We start from the raw sequence: 8597 nt of genomic DNA on the forward strand, positions 1-8597 counted from the left end.
TGCCCCGAGGGCTGTCGATGCTCTCTGAATATATTCAAGGCTGAGGTAGATAGATTTTTGGAGTCTAAGGGAATCAAGGGATATGGAGATCGCACGGGAAAGTGGAGTTGAGGTCGATGATCAGCGATGATCTTATTGAATGGTGGAGCAGTCATGATGGCCGTATGACCTTGTCCTGCTCCTATTTCCTATGTTCTTGTGTAACCTAAAAGGTACAATCTAGGACTACAGACATAACTGTACCATATAGATATATGTATTTTCATACTGTGTTAATCATTCTTGATGTGTGTTTCTCACTTAACTGATTCTATTGCTATCTGTTTTACCCATTAGTTGTTTTCTGGTGTTCTCTTCTGGTTTGAACAAGATAATGTAATATTTTGGAGCAAAGATACAGCTCAGTAGCCCAAAGTTCGATGCAAAAATTGCAAATATTTCCACAGCGACCGCATATTTTCCGGGAGTGCTCACATAAGCGGGGATAAAAGTTGCCCAAACTGCAAAAAAGATGAGCATGCTGAAGGTTATCAATTTAACTTCATTGAACTTGTCCGGTAGTGCTCGGGCCAAGACAACTCAAATAAAGCACATACTACCTAAGATCCCGATGTAACCCAACACACTGCAAAAAGCAACGGTTGATGCGACATCACACTCAAGGATAATCTTTGCACTTTGAAACTCGGTGTTTTTTGTTGGGAGTGGGGGAGATGTGAGCAACCAGATCGCACATTTGAATCAGTGTATCGAGAAAGGCAATTGATCTTTGTTGTGTGGGTCCAAACAATTCATTACATTACTGGCCGGCAGTGTTGCTTTAAATGCCATCAGGACGACCAGAGTTTAACTAAGAATGCAGGAAATGCACAGAACAAAGCTAACTCCAAACACAGTATGACGCACCATACATGACTACGGTGATGGCTGTCCAATGAATGCAATGGAGCACAGAAAACACAGTATTAATGAGATGAGCAGCAGGAAACTTCGTTCCGAATTGTTGGCTCGTACAATGGGAGTGTTTATGAAATATAAGAAAATAGCTGCAACAGCTCCTGTGATACAAGCTCCAAACAGTGAAATCGCCGTGAGCATTATTCCCATGCTGTCTTGAAAGGAGAGGAACTTGTTTACTTTTAGAATGCATTGATCTCTTCGGTCATTGGACCAATAGTCTGTAGGGCATTTGAAACATTCTATAGAATCTGTAGAAAATATAGGGACAAATAATAGTTCAAATACTGATTTTTAAATTAGCTTTTGAAATTGACCAAAGGTGCGAACGTGGTAATTCAAAAATATGAATTGGTATTATGTATACCTTGCCCCATTTACTGCTGGAATATTGGCGGACGTGCTCATTCTTTCCTAGCTGTTTGGTTGCTGATCTCCCCATCAGCACATGGTAAACAATCAAAGCAGTAAACAGGCTGTCCGATACGAACCGCTCTTCTTGTACCTGCAAGACAGCTATCACTACATGTTGAGACTGGCACCTGTGAAGACAGAAAGTCTTCTTAAACTGTAACGTACTGTGGAACCATAACTCTTTGATAAACTTGAAGAATTGGCATATAATTGGCAATTTAAATTCAACACAGATAAAGGTAAGGTATTACATTTTGGTAACAAAATTAGTGAGGTCACATATTACTTGGAAAATACGAATCTGAGTGGGGTAGAAGAACAAACGGATCTCGAAGTACAAATACACAAATACCTGAAAGTAGACACACAGGTTAACAAGGCCATAAAAAGAAAACCAAGTATGAGGGTTTATTTCTAGTAGGGTTTAGTTGAAAAGTAGAGAAGTTACGCTAAACTTGTATCGAACCCAAGTTATACCACACTTGGAGTACCGCTAAAATTCAGTTCTCCATATTATAAAAAGGATATAGAGGTACTGGAGAGGGTACAAAAAGTTTTATAAGAATGATATCAGAAATGCGAGGGTATACTTATCGGGAAAGAATGAACAGGCTGGGTCTCTTTTCTCCGGGAATGGTGAGTGGCGACCTAATAAAGGTCTTTAAAATTATTCAAGGTTTTGCAAGAATGGTCTGTACAAAATCACCGTTGTTATTGAATCCTTACCTTACATTTGCAGACCCGCGAATTAATCAAATTATTTGGCCCAATTCTCTGTTTATCAATTTAATCTTAGTTATCAGTCATAGGATAACGGGCAATAAGTAAATGCAAACTTGCACCGTGATACTGGGGTCATGTGCAGTTCGGTCAGAGTTTGTGAAGAGATTCCCCTTCCTGAATGATATAAGTGAAGTTGTTCGGGATGTTACAAATATCCAGCAACCTTTATCCTTGTACCAACCCACAGATGGAATTTAGCTTCACAACTTGACGTAGAGAAGGATTTGAACTCACCACTTTTAGCCATAACTACAGCACTACCGTACAGTCTTTTTTATGTGACATGAATGTCAGGTTTACAAATTGGGTTTTGATGCTTATTTGAATGTCCATCAGAGAAAGAAAACCCTGCTTAACCAAAACATTTAAAAAATCAATTCAGTATAGAACAGATCTTAAACCAAAGACATCTAGTTTGAATATAAAATGGATATTGGAATGGCTAGAGAAAAACAATGATCAAAGTCCATCTAGTTCGCCTTCCACCATCCCGGTAGTCGCATGATACAATGGTAATGGGGTAACTAACTAATCATAGCAATAAATCTCTATCATTTAATTTACATCAAACATAGACATGAGAGAAAATCCCCAGTGGTGGAGAGCTTTGGGAACAATAGGTCATAATTCACCTGTTCCTCCCACAGTGCTAAACTGACCACAAGTCATGTCGCATATTACTCATACACTGTATATCAAAATCTTATATTCTGAAAGAAATCAATCTAATTTTTATTTACATTATTCTATACTAACTGCCTTCACCTTCTCCCGAGGGAGCCTGATCCATTGATTGGCCAGTGACTCATTGAAATAATGGGCCAAAAATCGCAGTCTCTACCGGCGAATACGAGGTGCGCTGGCATATGTAGAAGCCACGCAAGTGCCGGTTGTCTGCACGCGGTGTGCATGTTGCAAAATTTATTTTGACAGTTGCAATGCATCCCCGGGAGAACTGACTCCATGAGAGCAGATTTGGGCTATTTGCCCAACTCTTGGCCAGCAAATGTCCTTCTTTACCAGCGTAAGAGATTTCATAGAAAAATAAAGGTTATTACTTATTGTTATATTAAAAACCCTGTCTATGAAGGTAAGTTTATTTTTAACACTATTAAAACATTGTTTTAATTTCAAAAAATTCAAATTTTCTCTGAAACATTGAATTTAATGCAATTTCTAACAATTTTTAAAATGTGAAGTGTTTTTTTAATTATATTTGTGTTTTATTTGATTTTAGAGGTATTCTCATTGATAATAATAGTTCAGAGCTGCCATTACGATGAATGGGAATACTACATTGTAATTGGTCGTCCAGGCCCACGTGATCCCAGGATGCGCTTAAACTCCTAAAGTACATGGAGACGTCCGCCCGGGGGAAACCTCCGACCTCAATTTTTGGTCCATGTTTTCGAAGATTAGTTTTGAATTTTCGCCCCTAAAGTGCAAACCCTGTCGTCGGGTTCTACAAATGAAATGCCTCAGCAGACTGCAACGGTCTAAACATCAAAAATTAAAAGATACCGCGAAAAGGAGTGACTGGAGACAAGGATACGTCTGGTGACTGCGTGCAGCAATCTTGTAAAAGATTTTTTCGCACTAGTTCAACTAGACGCGTTTACGGCGCTGCTTCAGACATGCCGGAGTCATCCTTCCTAGTGTTTGGAAATATAAATGGGCTTACTTTCTTCTCCAATGTGTATAAAGCGGTATACGCGGCAGTTCTTCTCCAGTGCTGTTCCATGCCAACCGATTCTCCTTTCATCCAAAATGAGTGCCTTCCTGCAGGCAACGCTGCATCGTATTAACCAACTTTAACAAACTGAACCGACCCATAAGCGCGCTTCTGCCAGATTATCAGGTCATAGGAAGCGATGGGATCTCCGTTCTTATCAAAGCTTATTTCCTCCCCAAACTGGTTGGTGAAACGTACCTCCCTCAGATAGGGTAAAAGCTTTGGAAAAGGCGAAACCATTATATCCTATGCAACTTGGAGTATATTTCACATTGTTTGCCGCAGCAATAAAATAAATTAGCAATACAATGACACTGGAACCGAACCCCTGTACTGTTAAATATACACTTGCATATATTTCGAGATAAATGACAACGTAATTAGTTTTTAGGATTTAGTTTAACTTACGACAATTCCTCACCTGCCATGGTAGAATATTCGACTTTTGGCCACATGTATTGTTGATAAATGGGCCTTTCCCACATACACAATTATGAAGGGCGTGAACTGCCGCGTATACCGCTTTATACACATTGTAGGAAACTCTTAACTGTGAAACATCGGTGTATGCCGTCTCAATGGTCTCCAAGCTCTCTGAACCTGTGCACGGTTTGTATGGAGTCGGTGATGAGTTTTCTCCCAGAGTCTGATTTGAGGTTTTGACGCTACAGCCGAAAACGTCCTGCCAGAGTTGTGCTACAAACGGATTGTCTGGCTCTGTGGAAGGGTGGAGTTTGACCAGAAACTCTCTCAATCCGGGAATTTCCGCTCTCCTGATTCCAACACTGATTATTCCAGACAGCATTTCCCGAGTTTCCTCAGTCCACAGTTGGAATGCTGTGATCCAGGCTTCACTCGCTATCAGTTGGATGTTAATAATATTCTGCCGTCTGAGTTCCTTTACCAAAGACATCGTGTCACTCTCTCCACAGAATATTATGACCACGCGAGCAGAGGACTTTTGAATGGTCTCTGCAACCTGCCGCGTACGAGCAGGTGAAAGAAATTGGCGATGCAAGTTTCAAACTTCGCAACCTCTTCAATTAAAGATCTCATCCCGAATCGGCCATAATCGTTATCTTCAGCCACAGCGCCGGTCCAGGTCCATTTAAAATACTGTATGACCCTGACTAAAGCTTTCATCCGACATTGTCACTGGGAATTGTCCTGAAAAAAGTTGGGAACTCACGCTTGTCACTGAAGCAAAGTAGCTGACCTGTGGGGAAGAGAATCGTCCTAAATATTTGTAATCGCAGAATCCTACAACGCGAAAGGAGCCATTCGTCGAACCGTGCCTCTCCTGCCTCTTTGAAAGCGAAACAATTAGTCTCACAGTCCCGCTCTTTCCCCATAGATTTATTTTTCTTTACCTCTTCCATTATTTATCCAATTTCCTTTTGAAAGTCACAATTGAATCGACTTTCAGGCAGTTCATTCTGGATCATAGCAACTCGCTGCGTAAAAAATATTCTCGTCAGCTAAGAGATCCCTCCAAGAGACTGCACAGAGCCATGGGAATGTTTCATAGAAGCGTGCAAAACAGAATGGGGCGATTCGGCCAAAGGTGCCTCTGCTGGCTCTTGGAAAGAGCTATCCAATTAGTGCCACATCTGTGCTCTTTTCCCATAGCCCTTTACTTTTTCCCTTACAATTACTAATTCAATTCCTTTTTAAAAGTTACTGTTGATTCTGTTTCCGCCCCTTTCAGGCAGTCCATTCCTGATCATAAAAACTCAAGGTCAAAATTTCTCCTCATTTCACCTCTGCTTCTTTTGCCAATTACCTTAAATCTGTGTCCTCTGGTTACCGACCTTCCCGCCACTGTAAATAGTTAATAGTAATTGCAGACACGTACTTTCATCTCGTCCATGTAAGCGTTTATCGCCAATCAGTTGGCACACCTTACCATACCAATGCCGAAAGGGGCCACCACTCTCGACACTGCGATAGATTGCGATGATCCTCCATCTCCCATAAGCAGGGGCACTGATGGAACTCCAGAGCACGTGCAATTGGAACCGCTTTCCTCTTTCCCTTCATTAATTTCAAGGCTCCTTTCAGCCCTTCAGAAGGCGCGTCACAACTGTCGAAAATCTTAAACCCCAGAGATATGTTCGGAAGCAGCTCCGGGTTCCTGTTTATTTCTTCTATTGCAAACGCCATGGTTAGAGCCCAACGCAGACTACTTTGGCTGAACCTGTCACACGCATAGTGATAATTAAATTTCCAGACCGTTCATTCTTTCTATATGATCAATCAATCATTGCAAATTTTGGGGAAAAAATACATTTTTCATTAGAACAAGACAGAGAACAGGACAATATAAAAGAAGCGTTTAAAATTAGAGAAAATTGAACAAATGGTAGATAGAAGGGATCTGCTTGCAGTATTTGAGGCGTCTGGAAGGACGGCTCACAGATACAAGTTTAAAGGTAATAGATTTAGAATAGAGGACACGAGAACCTGATTCACGCAGAGGGTTATAAAGTTATAGATGATTAGTGGTTGAGGCAGTAGCCATGGCAACAATCAAGATTAGATTGTAAAGCTGGGCGAATGAAAATTCGCAAGGAAAACATTGCTCTGGGCATCTATTGTTTGAGAAAGATGGCGTCACGCTGCTTTTGTTTGAATTATAATGTACAGAAGACACCTCAAGTCGCTGGAGATGTATCACCAACGATGTCTCGCAATAACCTGCAAATCCCCTGGGAGGACAGGCGCAGCAATATTAGTGTCCTCGTCCAAGCTAACATCCCCAGCATTGAAGCACTGACCACACTTGATCAGCTTCTCTGGGCAGGCCACATGATTCGCAAATGCTCTATGCAGAGCTCCTTCAAGGTAAACGAGCCAAAGGTGGGCAGCGGAAACGTTACAAGGACACGCTCAAAATCTCCCTAATAAAGTGCGACATCACCACTGACACTTGGGAGTCCATGGCCAAAGTCTGCCCTAGGTGGAGAAAGTGCATTCGGGAGGGCGTTGACCTCTTCGAATCTCAACGCCAAGAGCATGAAGAGGTCAAGTGCAGGCAGCAAAGGAACGTGCAGCAAACCTGACCACTCAACCGTTCTCTCAGTGAATGTCTGTCCCACCTGTGACAGAGTCGTGACTCTCCTTTTGGACTGTTCAGCCACCAAAGAACTCACTTCAGAAGTGGAAGCAAGTCTTCCTCGATTTCGAGGGACTGCCTATGATGATGAATGTCATCGACATACACAATAGCATTTGGCCCCAGTCTGTTGTCATTCGGTTAGAAGAAGGTTTAAACAGATGTCACAATTTGGGGGAAAATATCTAATACAATTGCTGCAGAAAGAATCAATTGTTTTGGACACAGGCGGGTGCAAAATAATTGGCTTGTTGTTGATTGTGATCTTTTTCCTGGTGCTGTGACTCAGTGTTTTGCTGACAATACGGAATTATCAGGGCCAAACAGACGCTTTTTTTTGTTCTGTAATATTCTCTGAATACTTTTGTCCTTAGTTTTTAAACTGTTTTTAGATAACCTTATATTGTCCTTTGCGGGATATCTTACAAATCCATTGGATCTCATCCGTACCTACAGTCTTTTCTTTGTACCTTCCAGCAGACTGGTGACTAACTCCATTGTCTTAACTCCAGCTGTTGATCATCCCCTATCTAACGCGATGCTTTCTGGCGCCTGCATCAACCTTACATTTCCTAACAGTGAATCTGTGCCCTCGCGTCCTACTGACATACCAAGTGGAGATTCGTGCTATTTAACCTGTTCTGCGGATCTCAAGACTTGTTTTCTGTTGTTGCTCATATAATCACGGAACCTTACAACATCGAAGGAAGCGATTCGGTCCATCCTGCCTTTGGGGGCTATTTGAAAGAGCTATCGAATTAGTCCAACTGACCCATGACCATGCACATTTTCCCTGTTCAATTAAGTATCCAAGTATAACTTCAAAGTTACTGTTGAATCTGCTTCGGTCACCATTTCAGGCAGTGCCTTCCAGATCATAACACAACGCTGCATACATAAATTATCCTCCTGTCCCCTCTGGTTCCTTTGCCAATGATCTTAAAGCTGTGTCGGCTCGTTACCGATCCTCCCGCCAGTGGAAACAATTTCTGCTTATTTACTCTATCAAAACCCCACATGATGTTGAACATCCCTGTTAAAACTCCTATTAACCCGCTCTGCTTCAAGGAGAACAAACCCCGTTCGTATATCCGCTCCACATTTCCCGAGATAGAAGGACTCAATAATTAAAAGAGTCAAAAAAGGAAGACGAGAGAAGAGAAACAAAGAGGAATGAACGAAAGAGGAATGAATGCAAAACACGAAAATGGCAACATCCAAAAATTAAGTAAGAAATTATGCAATGCAAATAAAATGATGTTTTAGGAGACATTCCGACCCAGACGCATCAATAATGACTGTCACTCACTCCACACACCGGTTGAGGTTTAGACTGGACTGATTTCGAGTCCGGCGCTGCTCTTAAGTGCATTGCGAATAAACTGCCCAGAATAATATCCCCATCCTGAAACATTCCGGGGTTGAGCTTTTCCCGAAGCTTGCATTTCGGTTTATCTACGCAAACCAGAATCTCGACTGGAATCAGTAACAAAAGGCACCAAATATAATGAAGTAGAATCAGGAAAAGCGGAAGATTTTCTCAAGAGTCACTGGGAAGAATGGTTTGAATCTGCCCTTCAGCACTCTGGTGCAAGC

General features: G+C 41.7%; 2 pseudogenes; both read right to left on the minus strand.

Annotated features, from left to right (window-relative positions):
• Positions 1 to 300: 300 nt before the first annotated feature.
• Positions 301 to 4126, minus strand: LOC139266296 (extracellular calcium-sensing receptor-like; annotated as a pseudogene).
• A 154-nt stretch (positions 4127 to 4280) lies between these two features.
• LOC139266297 (extracellular calcium-sensing receptor-like) lies at positions 4281 to 5265 on the minus strand (annotated as a pseudogene).
• Between the last annotated feature and the right edge of the window lie 3332 nt (positions 5266 to 8597).

This window comes from Pristiophorus japonicus, chromosome 6 (assembly GCF_044704955.1).
Source record: "Pristiophorus japonicus isolate sPriJap1 chromosome 6, sPriJap1.hap1, whole genome shotgun sequence".
NCBI lineage: Eukaryota > Metazoa > Chordata > Chondrichthyes > Pristiophoridae > Pristiophorus > Pristiophorus japonicus.